This window comes from Crinia signifera, chromosome 9 (assembly GCF_055691185.1).
Source record: "Crinia signifera chromosome 9, ASM5569118v1, whole genome shotgun sequence".
NCBI lineage: Eukaryota > Metazoa > Chordata > Amphibia > Anura > Myobatrachidae > Crinia > Crinia signifera.
Window position 1 is genome coordinate 161,322,518 of NC_139225.1, and position 16,491 is coordinate 161,339,008.

The 16,491-nt window shown below is 43.9% G+C and overlaps 1 long non-coding RNA gene across 1 annotated transcript; it reads right to left on the reverse strand.

Annotated features, from left to right (window-relative positions):
• Nucleotides 1–236: 236 nt before the first annotated feature.
• Nucleotides 237–7,859, reverse strand: LOC146036780 (uncharacterized). Its single transcript, XR_014460962.1, has 3 exons — nucleotides 7,755–7,859; nucleotides 3,042–3,110; nucleotides 237–435 (listed from the first exon to the last, which is right to left on the reverse strand). It is a non-coding gene; the product is annotated as an uncharacterized LOC146036780 (long non-coding RNA).
• Nucleotides 7,860–16,491: the final 8,632 nt, after the last annotated feature.

Consider the following 16,491-nt stretch of genomic DNA (forward strand, 5'->3'; position numbering starts at 1 on the left):
CTCCCATGGACAAAACCTACTTGGTCCGGGTGAATTACCCTTGGAAATAACGTGGTTAGACGGTTTGCTAATAATTTTGCGTATAGCTTGACATCTAAATTGAGTAGAGATACAGTTTGGGTCGGTAACTGGTGGGTAATGCCGGATCTTTGCCCTCTTTCGGTATAACAGTAATATGGGCTCCCAGGGACTGGGTAGAAAAGGGGGAGTCCAGGGAGACCGATTACTGGCACGTAGAAGAAGAGGCAAAAGTTTGTCCTGGAACGCTTTATTATATAAGCTGCAAACTACAAAACTATCGCACGGCGTGTTGGACACACAAATGCCTGGAACTTATTCAGATGTTTTTCTAATCTTCACCCAGAGGCGTTACTCGGGAGGCCACGGAGTCATCTGCCGCTGGGCTCCAGCTCCCAAAGGGGCACCTCTCCTCCCCTGCAAGTTTAAAACAGTTAATTGAAACCTATTGATGTCGCTTCTGTGGATGATTACACCTCCTAACATCATTTTTGCAAGTGTCACACCCTATATTAGAACACATGACCTGTCTAACTGTCTAAATGGGACGGACACTGATTGAGGTATTTGGGGGCACCAATATTATATATTTATCTTGCCTCCGGGCAACTGGGATGAATTTACACCACTGTGTTAACCAGTTAAGCAAACTACAGCTTGAGCTTGGATTTGCCGTATCTGTGGATTACTCAGATCGGGCCGAGCCGATAAGACAAGCAAATATGAGACCTATCTTGTTTATGGCTTGTTATAGCGGCATTTCCTGGTGTTAATTTCACTGTAATATTAGCCTGTTAGTGGTCCCGGGGAGCTGCCATTAGCAGCCTCTGTTCTACTTTACAAGTGCCATTAGCATCTTATATTTAACATTTACATGTTGATTGATGAATGAGTCCAATAATCAGTTGCTTTGATCCATGTCCTTCATTTCACTTATCAATAGGAGCGGCGCTGGATCAATAATGAGGTCTGTGAACTCTGGTGTTCAGAAACTTTCTAAATCATTGTGTGAGAAGCCGCCCGATCTGAAGACTTGATAAATAGGTCCCCGAGGACAGCGAGAATTGAACATTTTGCTATGTATCAAGAAAGCTATTAAACACCAGCCAGCTGTCACTTACTGTACTTCTACTTTTTTACCATTAATCTTTTGGTCTTTTACTTCATGAAGTGTCTGAATTACTGTCAGGAGTTTCTGAAAAGTATATTTCATGTACTGTATAAATAAGTTTAGTAAGTGCATCCGAAATATTCTGTTATTTCATTTGTTCACAGACCAAGCACAGACATGTGCGAGTATTCTGCCAATACATTAAGGCTGAGATGTATCTAACCTTGTAAAGAGGAGAGAAGTTCCCCTTAATAAAACATCAATTTATATTAAAGTAAATTATCCCAAATCCAACTAATTGAATTTATTGTATGACCAAATATATCTATCTATCTACTGTATCTATCTCATATCTATCTATCTATCTATCTATCTATCTATCTCATATATATCTATCTATCTATCTCATATCTATCTATCTATCTATCTATCTATCTCATATATATCTATCTATCTCATATCTATCTATCTCATATCTATCTATCTATCTATCTATCTATCTATCTATCTATCTATCTATCTAATATCTATCTCATATCTATCTATCTATCTATCTCATATCTATCTATCTATCTATCTCATATATATATATATCTATCTCATATCTATCTATCTATCTATCTATCTATCTATCTATCTATCTCATATCTATCTATCTATCTCATATCTATCTATCTATCTATCTATCTATCTATCTATCTATCTATCTATCTATCTATCTATCTATCTATCTATCATCTATCTACTGTATCTATCTATCTATCTATCTATCTATCTATCTATCTATCTATCTATCTATCTATCTCATATCTATCTATCATCTATCTATCTATCTATCTATCTCATATCTATCTATCTATCTATCTATCTATCTATCTATCTATCTATCTACTGTATCTATCTATCTATCTACTGTATCTATCTATCTATCTATCTATCTATCTATCTATCTATCTATCTATCTATCTATCTACTGTATCTATCTATCTATCTATCTATCTATCTATCTATCTATCTATCTATCTATCTATCTATCTATCTATCTATCTCATATATATATATCTATCTCATATCTATCTATCTATCTATCTATCTATCTATCTATCTATCTATCTATCTATCTATCTATCTATCTATCTCATATCTATCTATCTATCTATCTATCTCATATCTATCTATCTATCTCATATCTATCTATCTATCTATCTATCTATCTATCTATCTATCTATCTATCTATCTATCTATCTATCTATCTATCATCTATCTACTGTATCTATCTATCTATCTATCTATCTATCTATCTATCTATCTATCTATCTATCTATCTATCTATCTATCTCATATCTATCTATCATCTATCTATCTATCTATCTATCTATCTCATATCTATCTATCTATCTATCTATCTATCTACTGTATCTATCTATCTATCTACTGTATCTATCTATCTATCTACTGTATCTATCTATCTATCTATCTATCTATCTACTGTATCTATCCATCTATCTATCTACTCTATCTACTGTATCTATCCATCTATCTATCTATCTATCTATCTATCTATCTATCTATCTATCTATCTCTCTACTGTATCTAATCTATCTATCTATCTATCTATCTATCTATCTATCTATCTATATTTCGAGATTCCCGTCAGGGGGTTCTTTAATGTCCTAACCCTTTCCTGCTAACTTGCAGCAACCTAACCCTCCCACCCTACCACCTAAACCTAACCCTCCTGACCCACAGCCTAAGCCTGACCCCCACCTTGTAAATGCCTAAACCTGACCCCCCTCCCTGCAGCCTAACCATAAACTGCAACCTAACCCTAGGTCCCCCCCCCCCCCGCAAGTGGCTAAACCCCCCCCCCCCCCACCTCCGGCCCCCCGCTACCTCTCCTCACATACTCACCAATTAGGATGCCAGCTGTTGGTATTCTGGTGTCCTGATGCTGTATTTTGAGGTTCCGATGCCAGTCGTCTGTGGGCAGTTGAGAAAAAGGTGTCAGTAATGTTGTCATCCATGCTGCCCCTTACAGTATATACTGTACACAAATGGGACCTGGCAGTAATCTCTGCCTTTCCACCCGTCAGAATCTGCGGTACTCTTTACCTAGCACGGCGCCCATCGTGGTCATCGCGGGCATTGAATGCACTAAAAATCGGTTGCGACGCGATGCCCGCGATTTCCCATAGGGAACAATGTTAAATTTCTCAATTGACCCGATTTTACTGTTCAATGCCTCAATTGACACGATTTTTCCATAGAAAACAATGTTAAATGGCCCACAGAGGCCACATACCCACCCTGAAGTGTGAAATGGCCCCCACAATTGTTAACGCCACCCCACGATCAACGTGAACCCGAAGCGTGGCGAGCGCAGCGAGCCCGCGAGGGGCGGCGGTAAGCGTCCTACGACCTTTTCATACCCCCACTATCCACGTCGGCGTGGAGTTGAGAATAGAATAGTGTGGCGAGCGCAGCGAGCCACTGAGCCCGAAGCGCGGCGAGCCCCGCGAGGGGACGCGGATACCTGTGAAGCCCGCAAAGGGACGCGTTTACCTGTGAAGGTATCCGCGTGCGCTCGCCACGCTTCGGGCTCGGTGGCTCGCTGCGCTCGCCACACTATTCTATTCTCAACTCCACGCCGACGTGGATAGTGGGGGTATGAAAAGGACGTAGGACGCGTACCGCCGCCCCACGCGGGCTCGCTGCGCTCGTCACGCTTCGGGTTCACGTTGATCGTGGGGTGGCGTTAACAATTGTGGGGGCCATTTCACACTTCAGGGTGGTTATTTGGCCTCTGTGGGCCATTTAACATTGTTTTCTATGGAAAAATCGTGTCAATTGAGGCATTGAACAGTAAAATCGGGTCAATTGAGAAATTTAACATTGTTCCCTATGGGAAATCGCGGGCATCGCGTCGCAACCGATTTTTAGTGCATTCAATGGCCGCGATGCCCGCGATTTTTTTACCTGCGATGCCCACGATCAAAATCGTGGGCGCCGTGCTAGGTAAAGAGTACCGAATCTGCAAAATCATAAACATTCCGAGTAGTGTGTAGCCAGTCAGTACAGTATGGCCATGAACTAATAGCAAATGTATGTAATATACAGTAGAATATTTGTATAATTAAAAATGACACAAAAGGGTTCCCCAATCCCCTTAGTATACTAGCTGTATATGTCCTGAATAATAATGGGTACTTCAGTGTTAGTAAGCGGAACCTATACAGCCAGTGGTATCACTTGGGGGTGTGTATTGTGGGGTCCACACTTCAGTGTCACCCCCCGAGGGGTAATATCTGCTTCCAGATCAGTGACATGAGCCAGTTGCTTCATTGTAACTTCATACACCGTCATGGGGACAGCCAGCACCTCCCAGATCCCTATAGTGCAGAACACTGGGGTTTGGGCCACGAGGCCACCCCCTCCTGTGAAGCCACATCCCTCATATGAGACCACACTAGTGTCAGATCCAGTTCAAGATTCAAACAGGGGAGAAACACCAACTGCCATTGAGTCAGTTTGGAATGGCAGTTGGTGTGGTTCCCCTATATGAATTTTGAACTGTGGCACAGCCCACCCCAACTCCTCTCTAGAGCCCCCCTAGGACCTCACCACTTTTGGCATGGCCATATGCACCTGTTGTCAACAAGGGAAGTGACACCCTTGGATATAGGGGAGTGGGGAGCTGTGTGCGTCATTTTATCTACATTATTTACTGTATATATTCATGGTTCTTAACTATCATTCCAGATTAAATTAACGTTCTACTATTGATTCATGCTTATACTGTATACCGACAATTCTAGCGCTGCTTTTGTACAGTATATAGCGCAGCTACAGAACATTGTATTACAGCAATTTTATATATTTCTAGTGAATGTCCACTTCATCAATAATCCCTGACAGACTCCTCTGGCTCTGCTAGAACAGGGGTTGAACTTGGCTCATTTCACTTAACATAATCATTTCTTAATTATAGCGGAGGTGGTATCATCTGCGGTAATTACTGAGAAGATGTCACCGCTGGCATAATGGGGCAGAGCACTTAGGGGAGGGAACTGGCCAATATTTTCTCTGAAATAAGGTAACATTGTAAAGAACTGGCATCATGCTTACTCCCAAGGAGGCGAGTGCCAAGATTTCCCTCCAAGCATTTACAAAGGGATGTATAACAGCAATGTCATGTACAATATGAAAGGTCCAGTGTTCTCTAATCAGTTCCATGCCTCACGTACGGTACATCCCTTTGTCATTCTTCTGCAACCCTTTCCTTGCTGGCCTGCACATCACTGAGATGTCTCTGCTTCAGTCCAATCTGAATGTTACTTCTAGATTTAATGATTATTCTCCAGTGCTGCTTCCGATGACCTGTCTCTCCCCTTGTCTGCCGGTATGCACTGGAAGGGCTCCAAAAGTCAGGGATGCACCCCTCTACCCGGGTCAGAGGCGTAACTACCATTGGTGCAGCAGGTGCAGTGCACCGGGGACCATGAGGAGTAAAGGGCCCACTGCTGCCCCTGTCACCCTCTTGCTGTCACTCACTGTTTCTCCCTGTTACACTCTGCCTCCCCCTGCCTCTCCCTGTCACCCACTGCCGTGTTGGATATTGTAAACTTTGGCTAGGGTTAAGGAAGGGGCTAACCTACCACAAGTTCCATCACTGATCAGGGTTATTTAGACCTAATTGCAGCAGGGTGATTTATACCCCTTTTTATACCCCTTTAACATCCCTTATTCTTCTATGCCCTGTAATGCTTTACCTTCTATCACGCTGTACACAGAGGTTGCTACTAGACTTTCCCACAAACAAGGCAGGTGTAAGGCTTCTCTGTACCCTAAGGAAAAGTTCAGATAGATGACTTTTGATTTGTGTAGATTTGTAGATTAAAGCCATAGACCAGGCCTGGCCAACCTGTGGCTCTCCAGATGCTGTCAAACTACAAATCCCATCATACCTTGCCACAGTTTGGTTATAAGGGAGTGTTAAAACTGAGGCAAGGCATGCTGGGATTTGTAATTTTACAACATCTGGAGAGCCACAGGTTGGCCTGTCCTGCCATAGACTATGAGATGCTGAAGTAAAATCCCCGCTTGGCCACACTACCACTCCCTTTCCTTCAGTGGTCAGTAAGTTGGTGGGGCAGAATCGTGGATGAACTTGGGTGCTTGGTTTGTGTTTGTGAAAACGGCACCAAGATCCTGCCAATCAAAGTGGGTTTTCTTAACACACATCTGACCTCTCCTTCAAAAAGAGGTATATTCTTTGCATATCTTCTCCAATGGTTGGCTAAGTCACTCTGTGGTACTAGGCCACATCCCCTCTGGTGTATAGCCACACCTCTTGAGGCTGGACCCCTAACCCTTCATTTCCTGGTGGGCCCTCCATGTCCGACAAAGCAGATTTATCGTACAACTACAGTTTCTCCAGGTGCGGTTTCTCCTGTGTTATATTGCTTTGCTCCTAACTCTGAACCAGTCGCAAAGTGTTACAAATGTGAATGTACCTTTCATAAAAAAATTATTTTAGATCATAGTTGACTTTAAATTATAACACAATAAGCTTATTTTATTCGAAAGGTTAGAAGTGAGAGCGTATAATTACCTGGAAGATATATTGCTTATTTTACCGTCCCTTGCTGACCTACAAGACATTTTTTTTTTCTCAAATAAGTAATGAAAAAAATATATATTGGGAATAGGAAGATTGCGCCTGCCAAAAATGACTGAGAAGTAACATTCATGTTAGGAAATTGAGAGGATAAGTGCATATTGGAGCCATCATTTGCAGCAGTACAGCTCCGGAATGTTTCTCTAATCAACGGTGAGAGGTAATAAGCTGCTGAAACTTGTTATTTCTCCGCGGTGGGATGAAAAGAATGTTCCCGGAACATGTGATACTTTTTATTAAGTGTCAGATCTGCTCTGTGCATTGCCGGTGTCGGCCTGTGACAGCGAACAAGATTACATGATAGGATATATTAAAGAATAGGTCAGTGAGAGTTATTTATGAAGCTGAAGTTCAAATGCCAACTTTGGGCATATGTATCAAGCTCATTTTTCATAAAATGGTTCAGAAATAACTGTATCTAATAATACCAATAGGGCCACAGTCTGACCACTATTATATATTGCCAAGCAAAGGTTCTCGGAGTTTGGCCCCATAGGAATACAACATGTTTAGGTACCTTACTGACCCTCTCCTATAGCCTTCATCCGGTGCCGGGATACATTCGGATGACCAGCGCTGAGGATGACCGGTGATACATCTGGCTCTTAAAAATATATTTGAGGGCTGGGTCAGAATGGGCCACGGGGTACAGGGGAATTCTTAGGTCATCCCCATTGCCTGAGGGTTCAACTGTTTTCTTTAGTATCAGGTTCCTGACTGTTCAATCAAATTATACATTGTAACTATTAGTGAGATCTCTAATATTGCCAAGAATCTATGGGGGATGGCTGCACCCTCTGTAGTAACCAACCACATGCCTATAGCATGGGCCACTGCCACTGCATTCTTCCGATGGGTCCTTCATGCCCCAGTCCAACCGTGTCTGTGGGGTCCTGGTGCTCCGTGATGTCTAAATTTACTGAGACTCCATCACATCATTCAGATACCTTCATGCTTGGTCTGAGGAAAGCCTTCATCCTCCGCATCCACCTCCACGCACTTCCTTTCCTTGCACACTGGTATTTTCCAACTGGCCATTGTGATTATGACCTTTGTCTGCAAAGAAATCTCCAGATAATTATTTCAGGTTCAATTATGGGAATCTGACAATTTTGGGGGCTGCAACAAGAGGACATTATACTGTATCACTGCAGAAAGGTGTCATCATTGTACAGTACCTCCAAAACTAGAATATAATAAATCCTACCCTGATCTTCCCAAATTATATCCTCAGTCCAGCTGTTATCCACTGACTACAAGTTAATTACACTTGTAAGAATTATGTAAAACTACTACCAACACCGTTTAGCCAATCATCTTCTGCAATTCCAGAGTCCATTCATTACTAAGCCAAGTCGGTTTACAGTAAAATGTAACATTCCCATGTTCCCAACATTCCCAAGTACATGTTTCAGCAGGTTAGATCATGTCAATAGCCGATTATGGCAGATAATATTTAAACAAAGTAATATATTCAGGGAAGGAGGGGGATGTGGGTTATAAATTGTTCCGATCTGTAATCACAGTGAAGAACCTCACGGCCATCCACTTAGAGGCAGAAAATGGCTGATTACGGAGAGCACAGCACATGTAAATGTCAATCCTCTCGTGTTCAGCTAAGGTGTCGCAGCTTTTTATATATTTATATGCGAATGTTATGAGTTATAAGATGCTTCATATATATATGTATGTAGGGTACTTGTGTACTAACACGGCACCCATCGCATCGCAGACCATAAGGCATGCGATGGTCTGCGATGCGATGGCAGCCGATGTTATACAATTTTAAATTGTATAGCATCGGATTGTATGTCATTGTATGCCATTCTATTGCATATACAATGGTATGCGATTTAAAATTGTATAAGCACCCTAGTGGGGGCTTACAATGTTAAATGCACCCCCACTATGAACGTGAACCTGAAGCGTGATAAGCGCAGCGAGCCCGTATGGGGCGGCGGTACGCGTCCTACAACCTTTTCATACCCCCACTATCCACGTCGGCGTGGAGTTGATTTTATATAGTGGGGCGAGCGCAGCGAGCCACTGAGCCGAAGCGTGGCGAGCGCAGCGAGCCCCGCGAGGGGCCGCGGAATACATGTAAAGTAATACGCATCCACTCGCCGCACTTCGGGCTCGGTGGCTCGCTGCGCTCACCAGACTATATAAAATCCACGCTGACGTGGATAGTGGGGGTATGAAAAGGTCGTAGGACGCGTACCGCTGCGCTCGCCACGCTTCGGGTTCACGTTCATAGTGGGGGTGCATTTAACATTGTAAGCCCCCATTAGGGTGCTTATACAATTAAACATCATATAGAGGGCTTATACAATTTTAAATCGCATCGCAGTGCATCGGGTGTATGCCATGCGACCATTTATCGTGGGCGCCGTGCTAGTACACAAGTACCATATGTAGATAGTTAGATAGACACAGGTGCCTCTGATTAAAAATTCTCCCATGACTAGGCTGCTGCTGCTGCTGTTATCCATGGGCCTGAGAAGCATGTAATGAGCTCCACCAATCAGAGCTCAGCACAAACGTCTCAGCCTCTGCCCTCTGGTGCAAAGTGTCATGCGACTTAGTCAACTCCCAGTAATGCACTGCACACTTGGCTCCCAATGCTCAGCACCATTAATCATTGTCACATTGGCAGATAGGTGAAGCTGCAGCACTATCCCACTCCCATGCACAAAACCTTTAGCTAAAAATATATATATATATTTTTTTTTAAAATACATGCCAGCCACAGGGGGCCCCTAGCTAGAGGGGGGCCCAGTGACACTGACCCCTTGTGCCCCCATTATAATCCGGCCCTGCACCTACATAACACTTTTGTTGGTAAGCTGCTCAATCAGAGGTGTGTCACTCAGGTGCCAAAAGGGAGGGGTAATTGTGTCTAGGAAAAAAACATGTTGTATCCCAATTGCACACTGAGTGAGAAAATAACTACATAATAATCAGATAATACAGAGATCTTGGTTGCATATATCTGCAGATATAGGGCTAAGCCCCCAGGCCGTACGTCAAGGCATCTCTGTCACTGGGGGTCCCTAATACTGGGTATGGGTCTGGGGTGTGGGCCCCCAACATGCCGACACAGGCTGAGTACTCCAGGGCAGCACCTGCACCTACCTATAAAGAAGGGTAGACTGATGTGTTTGGGTCTTGTCCAGCGTCCTTAGTGCAGGAGTGGGGCTGCCACTGGTCTTGACCCCCCCACTCAGCTATACAGCTGCTGCCATCCCTGCTGTGGTTGCAGGTCCAGCGCATGAACAAAAGCATGCTCAGAACTGCGCATGTGCTGGCCCCCAGCTTCTATGGGCTGCTTCGCTGGCAGATGACCGCCCCCCGGGACCGGCGCTTGTGTAGTATTGGCCATGGTGCTGTGCATGCGCATACCCTGGATTATGTGGGCTGCAGCTGAAGCAGCCCATAGAGTCACTTGGAGGGTGGGAACATCTCTCAATGGGACTGTCAGTATATGAAGTCACTGCCAGTAACAATGAGGCCAGTGCAGTCTCAGAGACTGCATCTGGCTTCACTCATTCAGGGCACAGTGTCAGATTTGGAAGAGGTGAAGTCCTGCAGCCTATAGGTAAAATCTGCTACTGATCTTATCACTGTCTCTCCTGTTATCTGATGATCGCACTCGGTACAGGAGAGAGGTGCACAGAGCGTCCTGTCCTAGTGTGTCATAATTGCCTACCCTTTCGGAATAGCCGGAAACCTCCTGAATATTGGGTACGTCTACCGGACCCCCAGAAAGGTGGGCAATTCTCCCGCAATGTTGCCAGTCTCCTGAAACCTCCCCTGCAGGTGTGGCCATGATGAAGCAATCATGCTGACCACGCCCCCAACACCATAATCTTACAATACGCCCCACCCATGTCCCATCATTGGCCTCGCCCCCTACTCCCCAGAGCTGGCTGCCTTCTCTCGGGAAGAGGGCAGCCGAAAAGTAGGCAGGTATGCAGTAAGAACTACAGATGATTTGTATTTGAAGGTTATTCAAGATGTCTTCATTTCACTGTAAGAAAACTTTAAAAAGTTGACTCTCAATTATGTGGAACTATAAACAGTACTCAGGCATTATTATATCATTACTGTAAATCTAATATATATTATCGGTTTCACTTTAAAATTTGATGGATCTCTGTCTTTGTATCTGCTGGATATCTGTCTGCAATCCGCTGGATCTCTGTCTCTGTCTGTCTGCAATCCGCTGGATCTCTGTCTCTGTCTGTCTGCAATCCGCTGGATCTCTGTCTCTGTCTGTCTGCAATCCTTTTGGATCTCTGTCTCTGTCTTTCTGCAATCCGCTGGATCTCTGTCTCTGTGTCGACTGTGTCACATTCAGGACAAATAAAAGTGAAAAACCCCATGTAGACCTTTTGACTGTCGATCTTCCCCATGTCAACCTAATGCACATGTCGACCATCAGAGATGTTGACCTTGACCTTCAGTGGTCAACCTAATGCATGTTGACCTTCCTCTTGTCCACCCTATGACCAGGCCGGTCACCGAAGATCCCCAGGCTTCGCTCCACCGGGGGGAAGAGGGAGCAGCGTCCCGCTCCACGGGTTGGGGGGGGGGTTTGGTGAGCAGCATCTCACTCCACGGAGGGGGTGTTTCAGATGCGGCGATGGCGGCAGTGGCTCTCCATGGGGGGGGTGGGGAAAGGGGGATGCTCAATGCTCACCTTGACCTTGATCCGGGCGGGGGGAGGGGGGCTGCTCCCAAGTGGCCGCCGGCCCTGCCTATGACCCATTAAAAATATCCCTATATTTATCCCCCGAACAGACTTGAATGCAACTTTGAATAAGCCCCGAAGTAATAGAAAGTCTACTGAAAAGGGCTCCCAAGCCTTGTACTTGGTCCATATTTAAAGATAAGTTTTGAACCATGTCGTCAGTGTCTCTGTGCAGCCCAGTGCACCTCAGTATAGACCCCGAAAATGTATATATTACTGTAAAGTCCTGTTCACCGATATCGTTTAACGCAGTGGTTCCCGCACGTTTGTGAATCACGTCGCCTTAGAGCATCAAGGTTATTTCTAGGCCAAATGTGAGAACTGCAGAAAAAATATGTTAAATGAAGTAAATTGTGTTTATATGTTATTCTTAGGCAAAAAGAGAAAAGAGAAAGTACTCTCTGTTTTTGGGGGCACGCTTATAAATTTAAAACTTAACGTTTATTTATTAGTTCATTACAATAGATTTAGACATGACAAGACAGACATACAAAAAACATGTACAATTATTGAGACTCCAATACACAGAGTTCTCTGTCAGTTATTGAGGTACCACAATATATGGAGTGGACCGCGAATATTTGTTGTTATGGTAAAATACCTTAATATGCACCTAAGATTCTTAATATTTCAGGCCATTATAGTTTTCTATTGACAGGAAGATTTTTGATGTACGGAAAAAAGAGAGAGAGAGGAAAAAAAGAAAAAAGAGGAAAAAAGAAAAAAGAGGAAAGAAAAAAGAAGAGAGAGGAAGAGAGGGAAGGGAGGGAGGGAGGAGAGGAAAGGGGCGGAGAAGAAAGGGAGTAAAAAGGAGTAAGGAGGAAAAATAGATAAGAACCAATTAAGTGTAAGTACACCCCTGCAGTTTGTTTGTGGTCACGGTGACTGCTGCTGATTGCTCTGTATGTCTGGCCAAACCAGACTGTGCAATTGAGCGGGTCTTACCATGCGACAGTTGCAGATAAGGGTGTTAGATAGTTGGGCTGTAATTCCCTCTCTGTTAGAGTGGGCGACTCCCTGATTGGCTGAGCCCTTGCAGGGAAATCTACCCTCAATCAGTGAGGTTTTGAGCCCAGAAAGTGTACAGTTTTAGAGAACAAAGTTAATTGCTTTGTAGGGTGTATGTGCACGCTGCTGTCTCCCACTTGCTTTGCAGTATTGGTGGGCAATGAGCGGTGAACCCCACCTTTAAAGACAATTTTGGAATTTCCCAGTTGTGTAGAAAGAGATATTTTTTAGAGAATAAAAGAAATAAGATGACAGGTGAAAGCAGTGATATATAGAATGTATGATATCACCAAGGATCAAGAGAATGGTCCTTCGGTCACAGTATCATTATATACACCTGTATATCAATTAACAACTATCATACATCAGGTTAATCACCTGTATTTCCAATCATGGAAAGTATTCCTGTCACTAATAATGTAATTTTTACTAAGAAAGAGTAATCGTGAATCTCATTCCTAAACATAAAAGGTATCACTCTAGGTAATCTTAATGGTTCTAAACCAATCAGAGCAGATAAAGGCAAAACAAAAGGGAAAACAATGAAAACCTTTTTCCCAAAAATGATAGCAAGATAATACAGTTTCTGTGGGGTCGTATTCACAATTATATAAAAATGGTAAGAACCTTTTTTTGGCTTTTTGAGTGCATTAAACGCTTCAAATGAAATCCTGTGTGTATGAGACCTTCAGGATCTAACCGGAGTATTCCATCAATGTCAGAACTGCACACCTGGAATCCAAATAGCGGCACAAGGTGAAATATGTCAGCAAAATATCCAGCGAACAACTAATTAAAACATTTGCAAAGCCCGAGAAACTGAGAATCAGTGCTGCAGAAAATACCCAATTACCATATTGCTGAACACAAAAATTAGCAAACGCTTACCGACGTAACCAAGCAAAAAATAGACGTTTTAAATGTCCTTCTGGTTTGCTGTAATGATGCACTGAAAGCTGCGTATATATTTATCCGTACGCCGGTATACGTAGAACACTTGCTGTCCCAAAATAAGCAGCTTATAGAGCTTCATCTGAATCTAAATAACACCAAGCATGCATCTGAGCCGGGATTATCAGGTATAATTATCTGGGATAAAACACTTTGCTGTAACGCTTCCAAAACATTCCAAATAGTCACAGAGTAATAATAAGGATTTGTTACAAAGAATTCATTCTAGGTGCCGGTGTCTTAGATTCCATATTCTATCAATCCGAGCAAAGAACATGGGAAAAACAAAATACCATACAGTACTCATTACAGTACTCATACAGTTAAGTCCTACCTCCCTGCATTCTGTCTTACAGTTACCTCCTACCTCCCTGCATTCTGTCTTACAGTTACCTCATACCTCCCTGCATTCTGTCTTACAGTTACCTCCTGCCTCCCTGCATTCTGTCTTACAGTTACCTCCTGCCTCCCTGCATTCTGTCTTACAGTTACCTCCTACCTCCCTGCATTCTGTCTTACAGTTACGTCCTACCTCCCTTGCATTCTGTCTTGCCTCCTGCCTCCCTGCATTCTGTCTAACAGTTACCTCCTACCTCCCCGCATTCTGTCTTACCTCCTACCTCCCTGCATTCTGTCTTAGTTACCTCCTACCTCCCTGCATTCTGTCTTACAGTTACCTCCTACCTCCCTGCATTCTGTCTTACAGTTACCTCCTACCTCCCTGCATTCTGTCTTACAGTTACCTCCCTGCATTCTGTCTTGCCTCCTTCCTCCCTGCATTCTGTCTTACAGTTACCTCCTACCTCCCTGCATTCTGTCTTACAGTTACCTCCTGCCTCCCTGCATTCTGTCTTACAGTTACCTCCTACCTCCCTGCATTCTGTCTTAGTTACCTCCTACCTCCCTGCATTCTGTCTTACAGTTACCTCATACCTCCCTGCATTCTGTCTTACAGTTACCTCCTGCCTCCCTGCATTCTGTCTTACAGTTACCTCCTACCTCCCTGCATTCTGTCTTACAGTTACCTCCTACCTCCCTGCATTCTGTCTTACAGTTACCTCATACCTCCCTGCATTCTGTCTTACAGTTACCTCCTGCCTCCCTGCATTCTGTCTTACAGTTACCTCCTGCCTCCCTGCATTCTGTCTTACAGTTACCTCCTACCTCCCTGCATTCTGTCTTACAGTTACATCCTACCTCCCCGCATTCTGTCTAACAGTTACCTCCTACCTCCCCGCATTCTGTCTTACCTCCTACCTCCCTGCATTCTGTCTTAGTTACCTCCTACCTCCCTGCATTCTGTCTTACAGTTACCTCCTACCTCCCTGCATTCTGTCTTACAGTTACCTCCTACCTCCCTGCATTCTGTCTTACAGTTACCTCCCTGCATTCTGTCTTGCCTCCTTCCTCCCTGCATTCTGTCTTACAGTTACCTCCTACCTCCCTGCATTCTGTCTTACAGTTACCTCCTGCCTCCCTGCATTCTGTCTTACAGTTACCTCCTACCTCCCTGCATTCTGTCTTACAGTTACCTCCTACCTCCCTGCATTCTGTCTTACAGTTACCTCCTGCCTCCCTACATTCTGTCTTATAGTTACCTCCTACCTCCCTGCATTCTGTCTTACAGTTACCTCCTACCTCCCTGCATTCTGTCTTACAGTTACCTCCTACCTCCCTGCATTCTGTCTTACAGTTACCTCCTACCTCCCTGCATTCTGTCTTGCAGTTACCTCCTACCTCCCTGCATTCTGCCTTACAGTTACCTCCTACCTCCCTGCATTCTGTCTTACAGTTACCTCCTGCCTCCCTGCATTCTGTCTTACAGTTACCTCCTACCTCCCTGCATTCAGTCTTACAGTTACCGCCTACCTCCCTGCATTCTGTCTTACAGTTACCTCCTACCTCCCTGCATTCTGCCTTACAGTTACCTCCTACCTCCCTGCATTCTGTCTTACAGTTACCTCCTGCCTCCCTGCATTCTGTCTTACAGTTACCTCCTACCTCCCTGCATTCAGTCTTACAGTTACCGCCTACCTCCCTGCATTCAGTCTTACAGTTACCTCCTACCTCCCTGCATTCTGTCTTGCCTCCTTCCTACCTGAATTCTGTCTTGCCTCCTACCTACCTGCAGCAAGATATACTATGTACAGTGTTTAATGATCTATCCAAGATACCTTGTATTCTGCCTCTGAGCTCTGCATGAGATATCAAACCTGGCATAATGTGAGTACTGTACTTGTCACATATTATATACATCCCGGTCTGTTCTCTGGCATCACCTTTATAGTAATAGGCTCTTAGGATGTGCATTAAATGAAAATCTGGGTGCACGGTATGAGCTAATATACATCTAACTACAGTATTCCATCACTGTCAGGACTGAGCACCTGGAATCACAATCACTGTACTGTACAAGGGGAAATACGTCAGTGACATGTGTAACAAGCTAATATTACTGTGAAGTAAGTCTGCGGTGTCATGTAGCTAATGTGAATATGCAGCAAACTGGCTCCAGCAGCTAAACCAAGTCACAATGCAGGTGGGGCGTATGTAACATAGGCAGAGAGAGTTGGATTGGAGTTGGAGAGAATGACTAACAATTGAATGATAGAGTTGTATGTGGCGCAGTGCAGCCCTGATGTTATAGTTCCCAAAGTGTCACCCACACTTTCTACCATACAAACAAGCAAAAAATTGGAACTTTAAACAATGGGGGCACAATGTATACTTATGGAAATAATGAGATATAGTCCTTTCTTGTAATAAAGTCTCTCTTAAGTGATGTTGGCATCCAGTCCTGATGATCAATCTCAGGTGTGGGTGGTCAACCATGCAAAATAAACAGCAATAGTGAAAAAAAAAGTTTGTTTTTTCTTTGGGGGATGTGCTCTTTTTAAAGGTGAGGTGAAGTGTTTCAATAAGGCGTACCCAACTCACGTTTGTGTAAGTTGATAAGAAGCTTATAAAGGTAT